This window comes from Mytilus californianus, unplaced genomic scaffold, assembly GCF_021869535.1.
Source record: "Mytilus californianus isolate M0D057914Y unplaced genomic scaffold, xbMytCali1.0.p SCAF_25, whole genome shotgun sequence".
Taxonomy (NCBI): Eukaryota; Metazoa; Mollusca; class Bivalvia; order Mytilida; family Mytilidae; genus Mytilus; species Mytilus californianus.
This window is the reverse complement of record NW_026262674.1, coordinates 4,649,659-4,676,855: the sequence shown is the minus strand read 5'-3', so window position 1 is coordinate 4,676,855 and position 27,197 is coordinate 4,649,659. Positions and strand designations below refer to the sequence as shown.

Here is a 27,197-nt window from a genome sequence, read left to right as displayed (position 1 = left end):
CATGATGGTGCTGGCAATGATGATAAAAATTGTGATAAACCTCATTTTGAAAGTTGAAGTTGATATTTAATGCAGGTGTTATTTACTGAATATATTCTAGTTTGACTCTGTATTGATACGGTGTAGTAAAGACTGATAAGATAAACTCACCTAAACCCTTTACTACAGTATTTTCGTCTTGGTGCTAGAATAATGTCAATAGATCTGCTTCTTCGACTTGTAGTTGGACAAATTCTGATTCTTGTATTGCGTTGTAGCATTCGCTGTAGGTGTCAAGCAATAGTTGTTTGGTGATGGCAAGGCTAAGTAAATTTCCTGGGTGTAGACCGTCTTTTTTGTTGACTGAGATGTTGATTGACTTTCTATAGCCGCCTCTTTTTATTTTTCTGCCCCTGATGAAGAATTTGCTAACTTTTATGGTGTTCTTGTTTAATTTCTGGTTTAGGTTTATAATTTCAGAGTTAAGTTTCTGTATCTGTTTTGTTACTTGGAAGTCTTCAACTTTAAATGATGCAGGTTGTTTATGTCCTTTGAACTTATTGTACTTGCTGATCGACAGTATGGGACAATCCACAAACTTTATCTCGGCACCTGGGTGTTGCTCAACAATGTGTATTGCTCTTTCGTATTCTCTTAATATGGTATTTACAGTTTTAGAACTTTGGTGTCTAAGTCTAATAAATTTCCCCTCTTTGATGGTAAAATCACAGGTTCCTGACCAAAAGTAAATAATGATGTGATAATGTCTCTTGATTGCTTTTTGAATTCTGTGCTCAATCAAGTCAACCAGTTCTGATGTTTTTGCTCCGGAGATGCACCACGATTCTAGTGGGAATTCGCTGTCTTGGCAGGCGTTCCGTACGGTAAAGCCCTTTCTGTCAGATACTAATATCGGTGTTTTATATCTGAATCCGCTTGGAATTTGGGGTTGCTCAGCAATATATTTCTTTAATTTGTTGCTCATCTGAAAATAAGGGTTTAGGAAAATATGCAATAATAAACAAATTCTATTTCCAAACCGGAAATGTCAAATTTCTTTGTTGTCAATGTAAACATTTCTTCCCGCCATATAGCGGATTGAAACAAGATGATTTTTACTGTTTTCTGGAAATATTTCACGGTAATTGTGAAATACGTATGTAGGTAAACAATTTTAGGGTTTGAATCAAGTAAATCAAGGATTAAATTCAAAGGATATCGTCTTCTCTGTGAAATTTTTCTTTAGCTCTGTTTGAAAACGTCCGTTCAGTTCTCGCACATGCGCACCATTACTCTGTTATACTAATGTTTACTACTCTGCTTCAATAAAATATATAGAGAACTTTAGTTTCATTTCGGAATTAAGGTTTGATATATTCTGAGGATATATTCAACAATCATTATTAATACGTGGCTGCATTTATTTTATACAGCTTTACGCTTTTCCATATCTAAAAATACTAAATAGACTTCCCCGCGATAAAAATAGAACATCAGAAGTTAACAGTGAGAGGCGCTTTAAGGATAATAGTTAAGAAAAAATAAAGTAATATGCTGTTTTTGTTTTCATTTAACTTTTTCCTTATTTTATGGCTGTAAATTTTCTTGTACATTGCATCAAAAATAACTTAATGTGTCATTTAATATCGTTACAACAATCTAATCTTTACGTTATTCCTTATGGAAATCATGGAAACTGCGATCTCTACGTTTTAAAACTTTAATTCATTTTTATGAAGATATATCTACGTATAAAAGGAAAGCCAATATTTTCCAAATATTACTAACTTATAACTAAAAACATTATGTATTATGAATAACTGAATTAACCAAATTTAAATGTATTTGAAGAGTGTTTTTCTCTCTTTAGATACCTCATTTTTGCATAACGCAACTTTATCTAAGGGACACGACTCTTTTCAAAATATACTCAACAGCGAAACTTTGTCATGTAGATAATTTGTTCACAGATTGAATATTCTAACATAAGCAATTAACTGTACGTATTCCCCTAGATTTCCGACTATGTGCTGTTTGCAGATTTGATCATGTTACAAAGAATCAAATATTGATGATTTAGAATGTTGTCTTAGAATATTAACGTAAAGAAAAGATTTTGATCTGCTTTTTGGGGAGATATTTGTACAAATTGTGCGATTTAGATCACTGAAATTTTTACAGCTAGATTAACTGACTCAGTCAACTATTATCAAACGGGCTGAAGTTTTTCAGTGTCTAACCTCCAATAATGTAAGTAGCATACAACCTTGTACAGCGATGTTATTGCAATGTTAAAACTATCATTGAGTGTACATGCTCAGGATAAAAAATAATAGCCAATCACAGTTAACTATTTTCTCACTGATATTGTTCATTCCACATCCAATGACTGTATTATTTTATAATAAGAATGGTTCATAGGTTCATACATAAATAACGAAAACCACGACATAGACATAGCAAATATCATAAAAAGTATGGTATTCTACAGGGTGCTTTAGTATTTAATCCGTAAACTGCAATCACCGGCAAAATTGGTTCTATTTCGCTAGAATTTTATCCCTATTAACCATATTATTTCCCATTAACAAAAAATATGAATTATTACCTGAAAAAGTGTCTTTAAAGTTGGTTTTAGGATTTTATCCCTCTAAGAATTGTTACACATTTATATATATGTACAGGTGATAAATTCGAAATTGTTTCAAGCGTTCAATTTGATAACCTAAGCATAAATATATATAGTATTAGACGTTAGAGATAACACGCAGTTGTAAAAGCCCTAAACAACTGTTAATTTTATTAAAGTCCATCATTGCGACCATAAAGGGGGTTTGTCGCTTAAAGAACTAATGTTTGTATACCTAATTGTCACTTTTAATTAATTTTTATATCGTCTTTATACTACTTGTCTTATTGGTTGTCTTGGCAAACCTTCAAAAAATCAATATAACTCTAAGCAAACTATCAGAATACCGGAAAGGACTTGGAAACCGAAGACTAAAAGTCACAGATAACACCAACACATTCGAAATTTTTCGAACTTTGCATTGCAAGATCCAAAAAAAACAGTATATCGTTAGAGTGTTTGTCAGAAATTTAAAGGGATGACAATGAACAGTATGCCCGACAATTTTATAGTAAATTTTCATGAAACAGATTATCAACATAGCTTATTGATATTGTATAAAAAAAAATACAAATAAGACTTGCACTATCTAAAAGACACTTATTCTGTTTTGAAGACTAGTAATCTATACGTGTCTGTCCAAAGTCATCAGCCTGTAGTTCAGTGGTTGTCGTTGGTTCATATCTGTCATATTTGTTTTTCGTAAATTGTTTTGTTATAAATTAGGCCGTTAGTTTCATATTTTTGGGCCTTTTATAGCCGACAATGCCGTATGGGTTTTTCTGATTGTTGAAGGCTGTACGGTTGCCTATAATTGCTTACACCCACTTCATTTGAACTTGGGTGGATAGTTTGGCAATCATACCACATCTCCTAATTTGTATATAGCTTGATTTTCTTTGATGTGAATGGGTAAAAAAACAAAAATACAATTTAAAACTTGAACTTTTTAACGAGGTTATTTTGTTTTTCAAATACACGTATTCTGTTTTGATGACCAAGTGTGAATTCATTTCTTCATGTTGCGTATGGATATTTATCTTTTGAGTTCTATTTTATTTCGCAACTGACAAAAATTCACACCTGTCCAGTCGACGCATTTTATTGTTAAATCTATCATGGCTGCATGAACTGGAGAAAAATCATCGTAAACGATCAGATACATGTATAACTCATGCAATAAACTCAGAATAACTCGTGCAACAATTCGATAACAAATTTTCACCTGAAAGTCTTTAGCGTTACTTTAAGGAACCTTAATTTGCCTTTACACTAGCAGAAAAACGATATTTTTCCAGTAATGAAAAACATGTTCGTTTAGAGCCAAAAAAGAATTAATACTCCTTTATAAGCCATCAAATTTTGATAAGAAGATAATCACCTAAACCACATGCAACAACAACAACAAAGTTACGAAAAAGAATCTTGGTCTTATGCCTTTCGTTAAGAATTACGTGAAACCTACAAGAATAATTCGTTTATCCAGGCTTTGGCATAAAATTTTAAGTTTAGTTCACCACAACTCAAATTTCTATATGTTTTAGTCGGTTATAATTTAGACATCTTTAGTTATATTATATTATTTTCTTATTCATTTTTCATATTATACGTTATTCACATTTAGTTTTTCTGCATATCCTGTTTTGAACAAAGTTATTTCCTTTTTAAATCGATATAAAAGTCGTTTTTTTATGATCGATTGATTGATGGACTGATTATTTCTTGCTTAACGTTATTATCGAATGAATGTTTCGTGTTTTTGGTAGTTTTGCTTCCGCTAAGTTTGAGTTAGCAACTGTAGTTTTAATCATATCAAGTAGAATAGTGGTTATACAAATTATATTAAGATGGAGTTTTTTAAATGCAGCTTGAGTGTCTTGCCTGCTTCCGTATGGACAGGTATAATAAACGTTTATTGCAATCAGAAGTTTGTACTTCAACTTTACACAATGCTTACTTCCTAATTTAATGTCCGATCTTCTCATAAAATGAGCTAAATCTTAATGCATTTTTGTTGGAAAGGAGTTAAGAAACTCATCGAACAAAACAGGCAGAATAGCTTACTGGCCGCGCGTCACCTCATTGTTCCTATGTCTAAAAATGAAGTCCCCTGGCATTGCTTTCTTCTTTATTTGTTTTTTATCGAAGTCCAGATATAACAAAACTATGGTATACTCTAATTGTATCCGAATATAGCTTAATTTACGAATCTTGTCTATATGTATTTATAAACCATGATATAAAGCAAATGTTCCATGCTCAGAGTATATCGAACATTTGTTTGTGTCCTTTGAAAAGAGTGTTTGAAATACTCTAACTATAGCCACTAAAATATGGACAAATAAATAAAGATTTCAGACCAAAACAACCAAACGACATAAAAAACCCCAAAGATGATTAATTGTACTGTCATTCAGATTTAAAAACGGGAGGCTCCGGAAATTTTTAGTTATCTCGTATGTTTGGAACAACAGATTTAATGATAATTAAATAAGTTTGTGTCATTGCAAAGTTCAATACAATCAAATGCTGCACCCCTCGGTGTTATCAGAACATTATTTCTATTGTTACCACATGCACTATCATTGTTTTATTATAAATACTTATTATCTCTGGTTAATTTCATTCATTTATTCTCAAATTGTATTTTTTCAACTTTTGGATTCAGAACATGTTTACAATGGCTCAATTGTATTTTTGAGATGAATAACAACAATAAATGCACTGCTGTTTTTCTGTTGTAGTTTTTTTTTTTTGGCGGGCGTAGTTTTTTTCCAACTAAAATTATTTGTGTCATTTATTAAAATCATTGTAATAAATTACTTTGCTCTTTATAGGCCCTTTAATTGGAATAAAAAAATATCCTTTCAATACACTATGTCATTTTCCTTTTAACGTATACGAGTATATGATGCGCGTGTTTTAATATGATTTAATATGTTTTATACTAGGAAGTAAAGGAGGTGTGACATATACAAATCAATGAGACAACATCCAAACGACAAAAATAAACAAAAAGACAAACTAGAGGACATCATGAAATCAGGTGTAAGAGTCTATATATTTATGACAAATTATCGAGACAACCGAATTAGCCTAATTTTAATGTCATTATTTTGATAGCTGATCAAGCCAAAGAGTCAACGCAACAAGTGCAACTAAATTCTATGTATGTCTTAAAACCCATAATTATAGTGTAGCCTGCAATTTTTTATATCAAGACCATCACCCTCTCGGCTATGTGTTATTTATATAATGTATTCTGGCACCAGACATGTCAATTTAGAGTAAAATTTTGATATAATATAAGCCTTCAAACCTATGCATTCTTTTCTTCTCTATAAGAAGTCTCTTTACATCATCATATTTCTTATCTATACTATTAAATTTGTGGACCAAAATTTTTTAGCCGGTTTGTCTCCGAGTCGACGATCGTCTGAAGTATTATGTAATAATAAATAGTTAGTGTATGTAATGTACTTTATAACTTCATATAGTAATTGCTTTAATAAGCGTAGCTAAATTAATTAAACCCCAAATAAAGTTCCGTAGCTGGTTCCTTACCGTCTACGTTTTGTAAGCAGGCGGAAATGGTTTTGTATTCAATTTGTCTTGAATTTATGACAACTCGGCCCACTGCCAACTCGCACCATTCAAACACTCTCACTAACTACTACAACTTGCATCACTTTATCAAACTCGCACCTCCTTTCTCGGAGCACCCGTGTCACACAGAGACAGGAAATGTTTTTAATCATCAGAGAGTTCTAGATTGTCTTCTCTTAGTTATTTCCTCCGTTCTTGGAGCGCCCGTATCACACAGAGACAGAACCTGACCCTCACCTTTCGAAAAAAAAAAAAGAAATACTACAAACTAGCACCACTGAGAAATGTTTTAATCATCAGTGTTCTAGGTTGTCTTCTTCTTCTCTGAGTTATTTCCTCCGTTCTAGGAGCACCTGTGTAACACCGAGACTGAAGCTACTTATTGGACATTCAAACTCTTATGGAAGAAGAACTGACAGATAAGGGTGAAGGTTTGGTACCATTAAAACGTTTAAACCCGCTGCAATTGTTTGCACCTGTCAGGAATCTGATGTTCAGTAGTTGTCGTTTGTTGAATTGGTTCATAAGTGTTTCTCGTTTCTCGTTTTTTATATAGATTAGACCGTTGGTTTTCCCGTTTGAATGGTTTTACACTAGTAATTTTTGGGGCCCTTTATAGCTTGCTATTCGGTGTGAACCAAGGCTCCGTGTTGAAGACAGTACTTTGACCTATAATGGTTTACTTTTATAAATTTTGACTTGGATGGAGAGTTGTCTCATGGCACTCATACCACATCTTCTTATATCTAATCAAAAGTTTAAACTATCAACATAACGCATCAGTGCAAAAAAACAGTTTGAAAAATACGAACCCAAGCTAGCTGTGTATAACCATAAACATTTCAAGTAGTCTTCAAGCCGCGCTCGCGCGGTTTTTTTCTAGTATTATATAGATATAGGAATATAAAAATACAAAAATTGCAGACTATACAATAATTCAAATTAAAGAACTGAAGGGGGAAAATATATTTTTATATTTTTTGAACATTGATGAAATACTAAACAACTATTTTAATGTAACAGCATTTCAGATGACAGATTAATTTTTGCGTATACTGAATTTTAAAGGTTCATTAATAAGTGTACAGATATACATACTTCTTGTTGATTTCACGGCTTGCGCTCTAAGATGTGATGAAAAGGAGCACATATGTTTCGCTCTTCTTATCATAGAGCATGTATAGAGAGTGTTGAATGTTAATTAAACACCTGAATATATATATAGTACGCGGTTTTTACTGTGTATTAATAGATCAGTGTGTTGATATTAAGTCAATCCGTACTATTATTTGATTCAATATGAAGGTAAGTGTCAGTATGCATAATCAAACAAACTATAAATGTAGAAAAATAAAAGAATACATAATAATAATAATAATAATAATAATAATAATAATAATAATAATAATAATAATAATTATAATTATAATTTATAATTATAATTATAAATTCAAATATAATCTTAATTAAGTCTACATCAACATTTTTAATTTAACATATTTTATTAGTCTATAGAGTTAATAAGAACAGCTAGTATGCTTATAAATTGGTTGAGCTTGCATTCAGTAACTCAGAGACATTTTATAACACATTTTGTTGTTTTGCTGAATGCTTGTTATTTTTATCTCACCTGGCCCTTTGAGGGCCAGGTGAGCTTATGCCATCACTTGAAGTCCGTCGTCGTCCGTCGTCTGTCGACTCGTCGTTGTCCGTCGTCGTTGTCTGACGTCGTCGTAAACTATTTCAAGAATCTTCTCCTCTGAAACTACCGGGCAAAATACCTTCAAACTTTAACTGAATGTTCCTGAGGGTATGCATTTTATAAATTATATCCGAAGTTTTGATCCATCAACAAACATGGCCGCCATTGCTAAAAATAGAACATATAGGTCAAATGCGATTTTTGGCTAATAGCTCAAAAAATAAAGCAATTAGAGCAAATCTGACGGGGTAAAAATGTTCAATAGGTCAAGATCTGTTAGCCCTGAAATTTAAGACAAACCGAATAACCCATTGTTGGGTTGCTGCCACTAAATTGGGAATTTTAAGGAAATTTTGCAGTTTTTGGTTATTATCTTGAATATTATTGAAGATAAAGATAAACTGTAAACAGCAAAAATGTTCAGCAAAGTAAGATCTACAAAAAAATTAGTATGATCAAAATTGTCAATTGACACCTTAAGGAGTTATTGCCCTTTAAAGACAATTTTACACAATTTGTTTATCATGTTTGCTAACATTTAAAAATCTTCTCCTCTGAAACTACTTGGCCTAATTAAAACTTCTAAACTTTAATTGAATGTTCCTTAGGGTAACTGGTTTATAAATTGTTTTGATCCATTAACAAACATGGCCGCCATGGCTAAAAATAGAACATAGGTGTCAAATACAGTTTTATGCTTTTATCTCAAAAACTATAGCAGTTAGAGCAAAATTGACATGGAGTTAAAGTGATAAATAAATCAAAATATATCTGCTATGAAATTTTCAGACCAATTGGATCAACCATTGTAGGGTTACTGTCCGAAATAGGTTATTTTTATGAAATTTTACTGTTTTTGGTTATTATCTTTAATATAATAATAGATAGAGAGAAAATGTAAATGGCAATAAATGTCCAGCTAAGTAAGATCTACAAATAAGTCAACATGATAAAAACAGTCAATTGACCCCTTAAGGAGTTATTGCCCTTAAAGCGTTTTTTTTTTTTATTTTTTTTTACATTTATGTGAAAGTCTAATTACTTTTTCAAAAATCTTCTTCTCTGAAACTACTTGGCCAAAAACTTAAGACCTGTTATAGAATGTTCCTTAGGGTATCTAGTTTATAGATTGTATTCGGGGATTTGATCCATTTAAAAACATGGCGACAGTTCCTAAAAATAGAACATAGGGGTCAAATGAAGTTTTTAGCTTTCATCTCAAAAACTATAGCAGTAAGAGCAAAACTGACATAGGTGAAAGTGTTAAACACATTTAGATCTACCTGTCAAGTAATCTTCAGACCAATAGGACAACTTATTGTTGGGTTACTGTCCAGAAATAGTTATTTTTTATAGTTTTTATTATAGAAAGAGAGAAAGTGTAAATGCCAAAACATAAAAAAAGATAAGCTAGTATTAGTAAAGATGAGATTGCAGTAAAAAAGTCATTTATATTTGGAACATATTTGCCTTTGACAAAATATCTGTGTATTTTAAAATGCGAATGTTTATGGAATATCAAGTATAATGATAACACGGTTATATAATTCATGTTTTGAGACGGTCCCTTTACGCTTTGTGTAAGTTGTATTTTATACAACGTGCTATATTGTACATTGTGCATTGTGACTATTAACATTGGAAAGTAAACTAACATACTATGTCCCCGAATAAATTGATTATTTCTAAATGATTTTTGTATTTCAGTCATAGCCTGGGAAAAGGTCAGAATGCAAGAAGAAAATTAACAAAACGGAAATTTCTGTTATGAAATATTTAACTAAGGTCCGAAACACCATGCAATATATCGTGCGATTTTTAAAATTGTATTCATTATGTTGACCAGTTATCCTACACGTTCACATAAATTCCTGTTTAATTGGCAATGAATCCGGAGTCAAAACACTTGAAGTAGGTAGTTTGACACCCGAATTCAACTAACATTAATTAGATTTTGCATTCGAATAAATTTACGTAATGATGAAAATGCGTATTCTAATCCAGATTATCAGTTCGTATGCTTTCCATTTTCTATTTCTTGTACAAAAAACCGGATGCATGCATACATATTAATTTCAATGGCGGAATGTTAATTTTCGCATTTCTTTCATGACTTAAGGTATTCAAAAAAGAGACAAAAAGACTATTTCTCTTTTCGTTTTTTTTTTTTTGTTTAGCGACGGTCCTACATGTAATACATGTATAAACTTTGAATTTTTAATAAGGATTTTCTACCCCAGAAATAGATTACCATAGATGTATTTGGCAAATAAACCTTTGTTTCGAAATTTTGGTTCCTCAATGCGCTTCAACTTCGTACTTTATTTGGTCTTTTTAACTTTTTGATTCGAGCGTCACTGATGAGTCTTTTGTAGAAACGCGCGTCTGGAGTACAACATTGTGATCCTGCATTGTATCTATTATATTATATCTATATATCTTTTTATATAAGTTATAGATATTTCATATCTTTTGGATAGTTTTGTGGTGTTTCGTAAATTATACCATAGCTTTTGTTGAAACCTTTGGCAATAACCTCACGAGACGAAGTCGAGTGAAGTTACCAAGGGGTTTCAACAAAAACCTATGGTATAATATACGATACACCGGAATATTATCCAAAAAATATGAAATATCTGTTTTAACCTATCGCATCTTTTGCTGTTTAAAATTGTATATTTCATATATTTTTGTTTGTTTACTTTAAAAATAATTTTGATAAGAATCAGTTACATAACCCTTTTCGGGCCTTACATACAAAGCTCTGCCTACTTTCTTAAATAAGCACGGGCTTCTGAAACAGCTGTCAGTTAGACTTGATTTTTCGGCAGCGATGGATGCACATTTACATTGGTGACGGATAACGTGACAGACGAAACAAATGTTGACGGAATTATATTTTCTGGATAAGGACGCAAGATAATTCACATATTTTCTGATATTTTGAAGCTTTCTGGAATCCCATATTAAGGGTTATTTTTTTTTATTTTATCTAAATGTTCGAAATGTTTTATTTTTTTAATATTAATTTATAATTCTGAGGAAATTAATTTCACAAGAATCTTTCTGAGAATATTGATAAATTATTCCACGTTTTGATTTGTACCAGAAGCTTTTAAAGTCGTACATTAATTAAAAGGAATTTCAAAATGATCACAATTAAAATCACATGTTGACTATGGGTAATTTATACAAAAAGTTCAGCTTCATTTAGAGTAACAAGACGCTATATAATTTTAACGGTTCAACATTATTGTTATTACTTAAGCAACCTCGTTAAGTCTAGGTGTCAGCAGTGTTTAACAAATCTGGTGCGGTTCCAGGATTTTGAAAGGGGGGATCAAGCAAACTTACATTTTGAACAATACTTTAAAAAAGTCTAATGTATTTACCATCAGCTCCTTCAAATAGGCGTACCCCCTGCTCCCCCTAAAAAAACCTCCTTCGGCAAATTTAAACCTATACATGTAGCTGTACAGTGGAGCCTATGAGGATACAATCTAAGTTTATATTTCAATAACTGAAAATCAACTGATATTTTCCAGTAATATATTTATATATTCATATTTAAAAATCTTAACACATTTATATATTTTTTAAACTTTATTTGTTTGTTTGTTCTGAGAGCGACTTTTTTTTTAAATATAGGACAACGGAGTTGGTGTACGTGGGTTCGATTCCCTAGGCATTCATCAGCTGGTGCAAGGCGGGCAGTTTAGCTTTGTGGCCCCGCAATGACACTGTTGTTCCTGTGTCAAAAAATTCAAGAGGCCACGACCAGGTCTTCCTATCTTTCTTTTTTATTTTCGAAGACCATATACATCAAAACCATGGTAAAATTATAAAAATTATACCATAGATAGCTATGGTATAATTTTCGGTTATTGAGATTTATACTCGGGTTGCATTCACATATGTTCAGTTGTACAGCTATGGGTAAAAAATGAAAACAACACACTAAATAATTTCATGCGTCCGAAGCGGACGCTCAAAGCCTAATATTTAAAAGCCGATGATGTATAAGTACCGAAACAGTTGAAGAGCTTTATGACAAAAAAAATACATAAAAAGAATAGACGAATCAATCATAGCTCGATGGTGGGAGGTTGTGGGTTCGAACCCCGCCCGAGTCCAACCAAAGAATTTAAAATTGGTATTTCGTATTTTGTTCTCGCAGAGTAAAACACCAGCTTCATTAGGACCTCTTATATATGATGAAAATTACTTTTGTTTCATAAAACATCTCAAATTTTAAGGATTTCCTGAAGTTACTTAAATCAATCCAAATATTCTACAGGAAATACTTAGTTTTGAAGAATATCTTGTTTTTAGAAATTTAATGAATACCTGAACATGCCTCCAATAGAACAAATTTATATTTTTAACAGCACTGGGTCGATACCTCTGCTGGTGGACTATCAGTCCTCGAGGGTATCATCAGCTCAGAAGTCTTAGATGCATGATTTTTTTATTAGTTGTTATTGGCTTTGAAATGGCTATCAGTAAGTGTGAGTACTCTCAGATCTGTACTTAGTATCTTTTCGTTGTTGGGATGTACAAGTACCCGGCCACGTCCACTCTGTGTTTTTGTTGGATGTATTTCTATTTGTATGCATCTGCATGATGAGTTAAGCCTTTTTCAACTGATTTTTATAGTTCGTTCTTATGTTGAACTGTTACACCACAGTCCCAGGTTAGGGGGAGGTTTGGGATCCCGCTAACATGTTTAACCCCGCCATATTCTGTATGTATGTGCCTGTCCCAAGTCAGGAGCCTGAAATTCAGTGGTTGTCGTTTGTTGCTGTGTTACATATTTGTTTTTCATTCATCGTTTTGTACATAAATCAGGCCGTTAGCTTTCTAGTTTGAATTGTTTTACATTTGTCATTTCGGGGCCTTTTATAGCTGACTATGCTTTGTTAATTTTTAAAGGCCATACAGTGACCTATAGTTCTATATCATTTGGTCTCTTGTGGAGAGTTGTCTCATTGGCAACCATACCACATCTTCTTTTTTATATTGTGCAAAAAATCTACACACAATTACATATTTTCTATATACATATATTTGTATTACCGCCACTGTGGTCTCGTGGTCGTTTTTCGGCTCGAGGGCGGGAGGTTGTGGGTTCAAACCCCGCCCAGGTCAAACCAAAAACTTTAAAATTGGTATTTGCTGCTTCTCCGCTAAGCACGCGACCTTAATGAGTAAGAGTATAGACTGGTCGGTTCAGAGTCAGACTAAGGTGACATGTCTTCCTGCGGACTGTTACCTTGTGAACTAGCACGTTAAAAATCCGGATCAGCGTGTCGGTCTAGTATAAACCAGGGTTAATATTCATATAACATTAACATTTTCTCGTACTGAATATGCATATTTATTTGCCGCGTAGACGTTAAGCAGCCTTCCATCATCATCATCATCATCATCATCATCATCATCATCATCATCATCATCATCATCATCATTATCATCATCATCATATTTTCTATAAAGGTGTTGTAGCATCATCGTTTAAATTACCTTATTCTATTCACAGTCAATTATTTCAAAAGCAAAAAAAAATCAATAACATTTTTTTGGTGACCAGTCAGCGTTCTCAGGTTTACGTTTTGCTTTTCTTTTTTTAAAGAAAGCAATTATCACATAGTTTAATGGAGTTTCCTACTTTGGACAGGCATAAAAACCATCTTCAGTGTCTTGCATGTAATAGTTTTTACTTCCGTTGTCAAAGCACGAAGCAGTTGAAGCAACCAACAAAGCAAATTTTCTAATTTGTATAAGAGAAATATTTTAAATCAAAATTTTCATTAATAATTTACTAACTATGTAATTATTTATGTATCTAATTTTTATGGGGCTAGCTCAGTGTATAAATATATTAAGTTCGTTATTCATTTTAATGATAATCATGCAATTACAAACAAAATAACAAGAAAAGACGGAAGATTTTTTCTCATGCTTGCAATTTTAATGCATATTGAAATATCAAAGTCTAGCTCCCACAATTCTCCCTAAAAGCATGAATCCCGCGTTTACTATTTCCTTTTTACATTTCTGCATTTTTAAGATTTGTGTTTCTTCAACCTGATATTGACTACATACCATTTTTTTAAACATACAACTATGGAACGCCTCAGCTGTCTTATCTGGAACTCTGATATTACTTTATGTTGTTTTATTATTACTTGATATTTTGACTTTACTTAATATGGTTTTGACATTACGTAATCATGTTTTGATATAACTCAATATGGAATAGTCATTACCTAATGATATTTCGATATTACACGATATGGTTTCGTATTGACTTGATATAGTTTTGTCATTACTCAATATGGTTTTGTCATTACTCGATGTGGTTTCACCATTATTTAATGTGGTTGTGTCATTAGTCAATGTGGTTTTAACATTACTTGATGTGAATGTGACTTGACTTTATGTAGTTGTTTCATTACATGATGTGGTTTTGTTATTTCGTAATGATGATTTGCCTATTCTTTATATGACGATAAAATTTGACGATTTTACACTACATGATGTGTTTGTTTCATTATTTGATGTGGTCCTGTCATTCTTTGATGTGGTTATCCCATTACTTGATGAGGTAAAACCACGTGACCAATTCGGAAAAAAATATGTTCTATTTTTAAACAGATTTCAATATGTCATTTGTTTAATGTGCTTTGGATGGGTATCGCTATCCATTGAGTTAAAGTTCAAATTAAAGCTCGAGTGGTTGTTCAGAGTTATTTAGCATGAAAAAGGTAAGGCCAATTAAAATTAATTGATAGATTTTCATCCCCGCCCGCCCCTCTGAAATCGTCCCGCCCCAATTTTTTTTATTTTTAAAAATTAACGATTTCTGGATTTTGTTCATTTCCGTCAAATTTCGGTTTCGTATTTCTTCGAGTAATATAAGACAAGTCGACATATTCTTCTGCTTAATGATGACAACATTTTCTTCTGAGAATATAGATTGATTACTAGAAGGGCATGAACTATTCTGGTTACGAGTTATAGGTGGTGTCCAAGAACGCTAATCGCGGTATGTCACAAATTTCAGTGATTAGAAAACCATGGATTTTTTATTTATACAATGACTTTGTGTCAGGAAATTTGGACTGTGAATGATATCCAAAGCGCAAGAATCGTGGAACACATTGGTACAAAAACATGACTAGAATAAAATAATTTACACAAGCACGAACTTTATGACCGTATATTGAGTACAAAGAGTCGGCCAACGTACAAAATGTATTATAGCAAGCCCTTAGATTTAACCCCAAAGGCTGTCGTTTTTGGAGACATACAGCAAACACCCTCTGTCCAAAGCCCTTCAATAGAGTCATTAAACAACTTCTTTTTGGTTCAATTCATGTTTTACATTGCAATTAAATTTGTACCTTGCATAAGAATCTTAAAAGCACCAACCCTAGTATTTTCAACACAGTTTGAGTTTTCATTTCACTCTGTACTCATCATATTTGTGTTGCATACAAATGCATATGCTTCATTTTATGGGCACTACAAATCATAGCTTAGAAATCAAAATAAATTTGATCTAGATAGTCTAAAAGAGAACATTTCTCCACGTTTTTGCTACAAAATGTATTACTAAAAATAGGTTTCTAAAGCGGCAAGTACATGTAAAACAGTGGTTGCCAATCAGAAATATTAATTCAAGAATTCGAAAAATAATGTAGAATTCCTTATATATACATGATATAAGCTTATTATTACCCTTGTATATGAACAACACGTCACAAAAGGGTATAGAAGGAAATAAAAAATAAAAAATAAAATCCTCCCACCCGCCCCATTTTAAAAAAAATCTGGATGAAAATCTACTAATTAATTTTAGTTGGCCTAACCGGCAGACAATAATAAGAAAAAAAGTATTAAAAAGTTTACAGTATTTCTTACATAATTGGGATATCCCCAAACCACTTTGTCTTGTTGTTTTTATCCTAAGTTCTCAAACGGAAGCAGTATTTTTGTAATAAATTTGTAAAATATTCCACGGAACCCTATGTCTCGCCTGATATTGCTGCTGTTAGTGTAAAAGCGTCATATTGATAGGCTGTACATTTTTCTATACATTTATCGGTAAAAACAAAATTAAAAAAAATGTTTTTCAGTAGATGCTTTTTCTTGCAATTGAAGAATAACTCCTATACTCCTGTACAAGTTTTAAAACACTTCATGGAGGTTTACAAATTTATCATGTCAAAACAGTTTAATTCGGTTTTATTTAACTAAAACAAAACTGTATGGTTTTCAACAATAAACAAAACCCATACCCTATAGTAAGCTATACAGGTCCCGAAATGAAAAATGTAAAAAACTAGAAACCTAACGATCTATAGATAGATAGATAGATAGATGGATAGATACTTTATTCTCTAAAAACTAATTACAAGTTTACAGAGAAACATACAATATAAATACAGATACAATAGTTGAGGTAAACAAATACAGTATGATATTCTAAAAGTACAAAATTATAATGGCATACGTGTTTTGTAACATGTATAATGAAAGGTTAAACTCAATAGAAATAAAAAAAGAATTGAGTTGGAGACGCCGACGCCACTATCGACGACGAAATATAGGTTTGTTGGGTCTCACTGCCGCTACATTGATGTCGCAGGCTCGACACAAATCAAACGACTTGAACTTTAATGTTAACAAATGAAGCGCTTCTAATCAACTCACACTAAAGTTACAGGGAAACGGGGGGAGGGGGCTTGGACTTAGCGACAAAGCATCAATACTATAAAATAAAATTCTCCGAATTTTTTTTTGCATAAATGATCATTTGAACTTATACAAATATCAATCTTTTATTTGTAATCAATTGAATTCCCTGATCTACCTCGCACTAGTTGAAAAATAAACTTTTTGGAATATCTGTTTCACATGTGACGACGGACATGTTCCAGTGGTCGTAACCATAATACCGTCATCTTTTTCTTGAATGTGAACTACCAAATAAACCAAATCACTGGGTTTGTACTTTCTCGAATAACACGGCGGATGCCTTTCTGGAGCATCCGAGATCACCCCGATGGATTTATATTACCCAGTCATACCGATCTATTGAGTCAGCCAATTGAAACTGTTTTGTATGCCACCCCAACTGAAAGTTGGGGGGGATATTGTTTTACCCCTGTCCGTCCGTCTGTCCGTCCCATTATGGGTATATAGTTATTCCGCATAACTCCTCCTACAGTTTGAATCCTAGGAATTTTTCTCTTTACTGTCTGTTTGTACATATATTGAAGGTGTGCATGTGGTCAGGGTTTAATGTTTATTAATATTTGCTCTTTTGGGAGATAGTTGAACTTTGTAATTTTTTGGGAAATTTACTTGCATAAGAAAAGCGTTTCCAGATAACTCCTCCTACAGTTTGAATGCTAGGAAATTTTCGCTCTGCTGGCTGTTTGTACATATATTGAAGGTGTGCATGTGGTCAGGGTTTTTATTTTTATTATCTTTTGCTCTTTTGGGAGATAATTGAACTTTTTTTTTTTCATTTTTGGGGTATAAGCGGTTAAATGAGTTGAGTGCGGGGCATCACTTTGTCTAGTTTACATTTTTTTCTTGTGTTGTGCTGTTACACAAGTGTAACAGTCCGATGTAAGGTTAGGATTTAGCGCTCACATACATGTAAAACTCCGCCACGTGCACTTTCTTTATGTACCTGCCCCAAGTCAGGAGCACGGAGATCAATTGTTGTCGTTGTATAAATGTGTGTCATTTTTTTTTTTGTAGATTGTTTAAATATAAATAAGATCGTTTGTTTTTTCGTTTGAATTTTTTCACATGGTGCATGGTGGCCTTTATAGCTGACTATATGGTGTGTTGAAGGCTGTACGGTTGCCTATATATGATTTCTTACATCCACTGCATTTAAACTCTGGTGGATAGTTGTCTCATTGTCAATCACACCACATCTAACTTTATTTCAACTTCTATGTTGCGTTTTGTATACTGTAACATTGTTTATCTTTTGTACGCATACCCCGGAGCCCTCTTTTCGGAATCCCGAGCAAAAGTCCTTGTTCCGCGATAGAAAATTTAATTACGAACTCATATAAGATAGCACGAATTTCAACTCAAAATCTTAATTAATCTAAATGAGACTTAAATTCGAATCTTACTCAAACTCAAAAAGTGACTCAAATTTAATGGTGTAACTAGAACTCTACCTTTAAATGTGACTCAAACTTGAAGTCCAACTCGAAACTCAATGCTAACTAAAATTTTAATTCTATAATGACTTGAATTCGGAATCGGAGACTAACTCAAAGTTCTACTCAAACAGTAACCCTAACTTTAATTTGAACTCTGATTCGATGGATGGCCGCACTCATCCAAGGCACATACAACATGGAAATCTATCTAAAAATAGAACAGGTTTTTTCCGAATTGGTCACGTGATTTTACCTCATCAAGTAATGGGATAACCACATCAAAGAATGACAGGACCACATCAAATAATGAAACAAACACATCATGTAGTGTAAAATCGTCAAATTTTGAAACATCATTACGTAATGTTAAAACCATATAAAGAATAGGCAAATCATCATTACAAAATAACAAAACCACATCATGTAATGAAACAACTACATAAAGTCAAGTCACATTCACATCAAGTAATGTTAAAACCACATTGACTAATGACACAACCACATTAAATAATGGTGAAACCACATCGAGTAATGACAAAACCATATTGAGTAATGACAAAACTATATCAAGTCAATACGAAACCATATCGTGTAATATCGAAATATCATTAAGTAATAACTATTCCATATTGAGTTATATCAAAACATCATTACGTAATGTCAAAACCATATTAAGTAAAGACAAAATATCATCAAGTAATAATAAAACAACATAAAGTAATATCAGAGTTCCACATAAGACAGCTGAGGCGTTCCATATACAACAGCTAAAACTATTTTATCGCAGATGCTAGCATTTTGGGGCAACTGTATGAGTTGTTATGATTGGCTGTTTAATTAGCAATAAGCCTGATTGCATTATAATTTTATAATGTCAAAAACTTCCCTAGCACTAAACATACTAGGTTATTTAATTTTCTGTCTATGAAGAAATAACATTAAAAATGTGGTGCACCACATTTTTTAAAATCAGAATAATTTATTATAGTGTCACATACCAATATAAAAACACATTGAATACATAATTACATAATATGCAATTAAAAAATTAAATATTACAATTAGAATATTGGTACCCAGCCAAATTACTGACTGAGACACTTTAAAAATATAACACATATTATAAAACAATTAAAACTAATGTACTAAAATATTATTACACACAATACCTCCTTCGATAAAACATGTGATATAAAGTTTTTGCTAAAAATGGTTGAATTGCATCATTTGACATTAAGAAAATAAATTTGTCCTGTAAATCAAGATCGTTTAAAGGTTATTTCGAATAAACAGAAAAAATATTACAGTCATTCCTTATTATTTTAAAATTCGTAATTCTATTTTTAAGGAGTAAAACATGAAAAAAAGAACGTTAATGACGTCACGATAGTAATGTAACAGCTCACCATAACAACAAACTATCAAAAAAAGTTGAAAAAGGCCTGACTCATGATATCGACACAAAACACACAGAAAAAAACATACAAAGGATATGCATGTGTTCATAAGCATGTTATCACTCTTGAATAAATTGTGCAAGTTCTTTTACAGTAAGACGAAATCATATTCATGATGTCATTTTATGGACTACTTCACTGCTATAATGCTTTGTATAAGGTAGAGGTCCTTAATACATAATTTCTTAATCAAACTCATACTTTTTACTTAGTATAGCATGAAGTAGAACAAATAACACGATTAAAGGAATTTTGAAAAAAAGAAAGTTATAGCATTACTTGATTCAGTTATTTGTTAAGTTTATTGTCCTTTAGAATTGAAATCGTCAATTGATTCCATATAGGAAATATTGTCCTTAAATTACTTTACACAGACAAAATAGCTATGAACGTTGTAAAACATCCTTATAAAACGGATGTTTTACGGACGTATAGTTGGTTTCACTCCGTAAAAAGTCCTTATTCGTTCGTAACACGTCCATCGTACAGATTGTTAAATTTTGTCTATTTTAGGTACTATTAAATGATAGTGACATAGCTCAGTATAACCACTATCTATTTAACACAAATATCATATATTATTAATATATACTATCTAAATTTGTGTAATTCTTTCTCCCTTTTGACGAAGAGAGAGAGAGATATAAAATATGTTTTAATTGTGTTTCTTCTTCCTCTGATTCTTCTCATACAACCTTGTCCGGGTGAACACTCTTTTATCTTTTGACACAGGTTTGTAATATTTGATGTGAAGGTAAATTACTGAAAGACAGCCGTGATCTTCATCTGACCCTGACCTTTGACCTTAAGGTAAAAATACTTGATTTTTTTCATATTTTCTGTCTGAAACATAACTTTTCAATCCTTTGACAGAGGCTTTTGATAATTGGCACATGAGTGCAAAACCTAAATATGATGTGTCGTATACAATGGAAGACGACCTCTGACTTTAATCTTTGTAATTATTGATTTGTATATGTCCACCCCAAAAACCATATATATTCTTGCTTGCCATGGCAAGACCTTTTCAGTGCAACTAAAGGTTAAACCTCTCCTTCAGGTAACATATCGTGAAATTTCTTAAAATAATTCATATACCCACGGGTAAACCACCCCAAACATTATGTTATATAGATACAACGGATAAGCGTGGATTCTCGAAAAAGAAACCATGAGCCCGGAAGGCGAATGGTTTGTTTTTCATGAATCTACGCTTATCCATTGTATCTATAACTTAAACTATTGTGTTAATTTCTTTTCAAAATTAAAGCCTTTTCTTAATTAGAAGGTATTGTAAGTGAGTTTAAATAACCATGTTATCATGTCCAACGATGCATTGAATGATATATCTTAGATCACAATTAATTGGTTAACAAAATACAAATATAACACAACTCTTCTACATTTAAACATCTTTATATTATCAGGCATCTGAATATTATCGGTTTTTATAAAATAAGACAAATCTAATAAAATTGAGGATGGAAATGGGGAATGTGTCAATGAGACAACAACCCGACCAAAGAGCATATATAAAGTATACATAATAAGTATGTTACCGAAATTTCTAGCAAGAAGCCTTAATTTTAGGCACATCACGATTTTCTCGCATAGGAATTTGCTAACAAACATTTGTATAATTATGTAGTAAAACAGATGAAATCATACTATATTTATAAAACAAAAATGGACAAATAGAATGTAATCATTTTCTTTTCAAATATGCGAAACAGCCAATGATAGTCCACAAATAAACGGTAAAACTCGCTATTGTTACAAAAATATCCACAATAACATACAAAACAAGAAAAAAAAACAACAGAAAAACTAAAGAATAAAGACAACAAAGAAAATACAGGGATTCGAACCTAAACCGACAAATCCCTATCTTTAACTCATTGATCTTAACCATGCTAACCTCGCGGCTACCAACTTATACAATACGATTTCCTATTATGTATATATAAAGGCACAAGCCCTGTGTGTCCTGTGTACAGATGTATATCACTACAAAAGTCAAAAAGTCTGAAAAGACCAGTTTTTGTCTGCATTTGCATGAATTTTTACTCGACATTCTTAATTTGTCTGAATAATTTTTAAAAATTCTTGACATAGTATGAATTTGTCTAATAAGGTTCTTGATTTTTCTTGACAAGTGTCTTGACAGTATGAACATTGTCTTAAAATTTCTCGACACTTCCTGTATCATCTGATAAGAGTCTGGATTAGTCTCGACCAATTCTTGACTGTCTTAAATTTGTCTTGATCTGTCTTGACATATTCTTGACATTCTAAATAATGTCTGAATATGTCTCGACACATTCTTGACAGTCTTAAATATGTCTTGACACTATCTCAACAGTATAAATTTCGCCTGAAATGTGAACGGACTTATTCTGCACTGTTTATGACATCCTATTGCTATTATATACTCCTTTTTATTATGGCTAAACTAAACTTTGAAGAATCAAGGATTAATTTGGTATAGTAAGATACCCTTTTGGTGCAACTAAGTTGGAATACCCTGAATAATCCCCCATGTAGTTTAATTTTGATTTATTTTTATTAAACATTTAAGTAATTGTTTTCACTTGGAATATAAGTCGAAGGTATTGACAAACAGCATTTAGATTTTTGCCGTTCGCAAAACTGCCAGTCAAATTTGCTTTACTAACATAGGTATCTTGTATCTCTTTTGGACCCCACAATTCATCTTTTGGGTTTGTGTGGCTAAAAAAAGAGGGGGGGGGGGGCCTTTCGTTTAGGTCAAAGAATTTGTTCCCATCTTGATTCAAAAACCTTATTCATTTTTTTAGAACAACCCAGAAAAATTTTTTATTCAAATTTGAGTGTTGAATTTTATAATTTTTTATTAAAAATAAATATTTGTGATAACTCCTTCCTGAAAAGAAAAAAAATGTTTAGATCTATATTATGCATGTCTGTTTGAGAACCATTTCATAAGATCGATGATTTCTATAGAAATCATTGATGGGACCCATTATAAATACATTTTTTTTATTATTCCTGGAGTAGATAATAATTTTTTTTTAATCTTTGGGAATTATTCAATTTGTTTTTATGTTAAAATAATTAACTTCATAATTTTGATGAAGAAAATCCATTTCAATTCAATTTTTTTTCATCAAAATGATGATTTTCATTTTCATCTATCAACAAACTTTTTAAATTGTAGTGGCATGGTCGGTCAACTGATAAGTTGTATGGCTGATTACAGGTAAAGCAATAACTTCTATTTGACAGTTGCGTGTACTCTGGGGTGTGGAATACCTTAATTTTATGGGGAACATCCTGTCCATGTGTAATACTTAATATAATCCAACAGATGACATTACACAAATTTTCTTCTGTTAAATGAATGATTTGTATATCATCATAATTTGCTATTTATATAAACCACATTTTGGTATAATAATTATTTACCATATCAACATTGAATATTATGAATGTAGAATGAAATATGTCTACAGTATGATTGGTTTGAATCATTTAATTTATAAGATTTAGGAATCAAAATTTGTAATTATTTAAAAACCCACATTTTGAAATTGTTTTATATCAACACACCCACATTTGAATTATTTTATACTTTAGATTTCATAGCCATATTTGCATTTGTAAAAATATTTATATACCCAAATTTTCAATTATTTTACATGCCCAACTTTTATTTTTGTTGTAAAGAAGTGTAACTTGAAACAACAGTATATCATATAAAGAGAAATAAGGGTCTCTAAAAACACCGCAAAGGACCTCCTTTGTGCACAAAGGAGCACAAAGGACCACAAAGGAGTTTCATAAGAGCACAAAGGACCTGAAATTCATTTCAAAACATAAAAATATTATAATTCATGAAGAAAAATGTAAAAAAAACCAAACAATTTCAATAAAAATTGCGATTTTAATAATGTACGATTTGTAGTTTTCACCGGTATCGGTTTGGAACCGACTTTATATCCGGGTTAAGTGATAGTTCATGTATTTGAATTTTTAAATAGTTAAAATGTAACATAACTGATAAAAACGTCAATTATTATTCTTGGTATCTTATTGTTGTAATTTTTCAAGGGTAAAGCATTACCAAAACTTCGAAAATTATATAGGATAGCAATGTGTTGTTGTTTTTTTTTTGTCTCATATATCATCACTTTGTTTTCTTTATACATGTTATACGTATGATAATATTTTTAAGTGAAGTAAGAATACTTGCATTATAACAAAAAAGTCAAAACTTTATATTTCCAATTATGATTTAATAAGATTAAATAAACATGATAAATAAATACATATGATTTAACAATAACATTTAAAATTTCGGTTTTGTCCTCACTGCAGCTGTCCTTGGCCGGTGACGTTGACCAGGCTTCTTGGCGAGACGTTTAACTTTTGGTATTGCAAAACCATTTGCTGCTCTTAACATATTGTCACTAAACTTTTTGTCACTGGCAAGCTTTCGGTAAAGCACTTCTTTTTCAATTTGGGTAAGACTGTGCCATTTGGAATGTTGTATTCTGTGTTTTTTGAAATTTCCGAAAAGTTCATAATTGCCGTTTCCAACTATACTGCGTCTTAAATCTGTGTGATGAAGTTGTATCACATTGTATATTTTGTCTTAAAGTTCTGGTAATTGATGTGGTTTCCAGTTCAGTGCTACCTTAAACCGGTGGTTCATGGACTCACAGTTATTGTTTGTCCAGAGTCTGTTAGAGTCATATTTGCGATAGGGTTGATTAACATAATTGAACAAGCGGTTTTTAAGTCTTATCTCATAATAATTGGCAAAACACGGAAAGCTGTTACAAAGTTCATTGGACTTGGTGTCGAAATCTATGGTGTCATCAGCTGTTGCAATGCCATTGTCGTTAAAAATGTCGGACATAATCTGCGATCTTTGATTAGATGTTAGAGGCAGCTTGTTTTTTATGTAATCTGTCACATTGTCTTTTATGTGCTTTGTGCAGAGTAATCTGTCCGGCTTTGAAAAAACGCTGTCTAATGCAACTGTCAAACCACCTTCATCGTCGCTACCAAGTTTGACGTCGAAACATTGCACCTCCGTTACTATCCGAGCTTTGAAGTGTGAAAAGAAAGTGTGGTAAGTCTCCATGGAACCGTATCATATATTGAGACGATTGATAAAAAAAAGAAGGAGTTCAGTTTCCTTAAAGCAATGCTGATGAAAATAAAATATTTAATTTAAAATTTAAAAATTGCTTTCAAATTAAACATAATTTTAAACAAACTTGAAAAAGTATACCTGTTGAAGTCTAGATAGACTTGACACGTAGTTGTATTGAGAGTGATTCATGTTGAATTTGTATAGCTTTGAATGTTTCAGTGAAGAACTCTCTTATTTATATTATTTTATTTCTGATAAGATTTTGAGTAAAATGGTTTATATTTCTCATTTTTTTAACTTCAATAGACGACGTCTTTGATCGCCGCTTGTAAGATCTATATTTAGAAAACTTGTATATTTTGCATATGTCTGAAGTCTTTTTTGTGTGTTTTTTTTAATAAATTAATACATATAATTGTTTTTTCAACAATGTTATTGTTTTTAAAGACGGTCTTTGAACACTGATAATTAACTGTAAGAATATATAACGCTTTGTTCATCCCAAGCGCAATCAAGTACTCGTTATACATAACTTATTAATTGTGTGAAATTGAAATCTTTACAAACAGTGTTAGCTTAATTTGTTCTCTCCGGTTTAATGTCCAGTCTTTTTTATATGTTCATGTTTTCTCAATACTTTTCAATATATAATTATAGGTGTACTAACATCTTATCGAAAACGGCCGTACTCTTATACATATCCGTACCGGTTACGGAACACGGTTTCGTAAATCTTCAACTTTATACCGATTTAACTCACGTATTTTAATAAAAAACAATATTTTTTTTCGTGAGAAATGCCTTTCCCCCCATTTAATAAACAATTTCAGGTCCTTTGTGCACTTATCATACTCCTTTGTGGTCCTTTGTGCTCCTTTGTGCACAAAGGAGGTCCTTTGCGGTGTTTTTAGAGACCGGAGAAATAAAGATTAAAGTTATATCATGAATATTGGTCATGATTTGTTAAACTCAGAACTGTCAAGTAAATTTAAGACACGATTCAAAATGTTCAGAATATGTCAAGCCATACTGAGAAAAAATAAGAATGTCGAGAATATGTCGAGAAATTCCAAGACAGTATTCAAATGTCAAGAATTTGTCAAGAAATTTTAAGACCATATTCAGAATGTCGAGAATATGTCGAGTAAATTTCATACAAATTTAATATAAATGAGAATTTGTCAAGAAAAATTAAGACACAAGTCATACTTTTGGAGAATGTCGAGTAAAAGTTCATGCAAATTAAGACAAAAACTGGTCTTTTCAGACTTTTAGACTTTTGTAGTGTATGTAATAGTTATACACCGAGGGATAGGTGTGTCTGGATAAGTAACCCCGTCGGCCGGAGGCCGGAGGGGTTTCTTATCCAGACACGCCGTATCCCGAGGTGTATAACTAACTTACACCCCATTCTAAACCCTATATTTGTGAACATTGATTATTAAATGAAAAAAAAAAACCCGATAACATATTTATTGACAATATCAAACCATGATTTATAAGATTTTTTTTTTATTACATGAAACCCCACTAGTAACCTTTCTTAGGGTATCTTTGTTCAAACTTTGACAAGTGATTATATTTTACAAATGTCAAAGTTGTTTTGCATATTCCCGTTAAATCCATGTGCTCAAATGGATCAGCGGGTCAAGGTTGACCGTTTCGTGTATTCTTATTAAAAACAAAAGATACATAATGCTCCTTGTATGCAGTTGTCAATATGGACGGGCATAAGACGGACGACATTTTGTGGCGAGCGTTGGATTTGGTAGAAGAGACTTAAGATAAAGGCAATATTATAACCCAAAGTACTTACCTGTATCAGTGTAATAAAGTTAATCATAACTGTATTTTATATCTTACGGTTTTACATCCCCCCCCTCTTCTCGAGAATAAACAAACATTCATATTCGGACATACTAAGGGATAGGTGTGACCCGACTACCAGACACGCTCAACATTCAAAGATACAGATTTAATATTTAGGAACTCCCTTTTTAGCTCACCGGGGCCCGAAGGGCCCCATGTGAGCTAATGTCATCACTTGGCGTCCGTCGTCGTCCGTCGTCTGTCGTCGTCGTCTGTTGTCGTCTGTCGTCGTCTGTCGTCGTAAACTATTTCAAAAATCTTCTCCTCTGAAACTAATGGGCCAAATACCTTCAAACTTTAACTTAATGTTCCTTAGGGTATCTAGTTTATAAATTGTATCCAAAGTTTTGATCCATCAACAAACACGGCCGCCATGGCTAAAAATAGAACATAGGGGTCAAATGCAGTTTTTGGCTTATATCTCAAAAACTAAAGCTCTTAGAGCAAATCTGACATGGGGTAATATTGTTCAATTGGTCAAGATCTATCAGCTCTAAAATTTTCAGACGAATCGAACAACCCATTGTTGGGTTGCTGCCACCGAATTGGTAGTTTTTACAAAATTTTGCAGTTTTTTGTTATTATTTTAAATATTATTATAGATATATATAAACTG

General features: G+C 32.1%; 1 protein-coding gene across 2 annotated transcripts in view; it reads left to right on the top strand.

Moving 5' to 3' along the window:
- Positions 1–27,197, top strand: part of LOC127732577 (uncharacterized) — a 61,801-nt gene that overhangs the window by 12,263 nt on the left and 22,341 nt on the right. The window contains exon 1 of one of the 2 annotated variants that reach the window (XM_052241647.1): positions 7,475–7,519. The exons of the other annotated variant lie outside the window; for it this stretch is intronic. The gene's annotated coding sequence lies outside the window, so the exon portion shown is untranslated. Of the gene's footprint in view, positions 1–7,474; positions 7,520–27,197 lie in introns of those variants that run through there. 2 annotated transcript variants of the gene reach the window in all.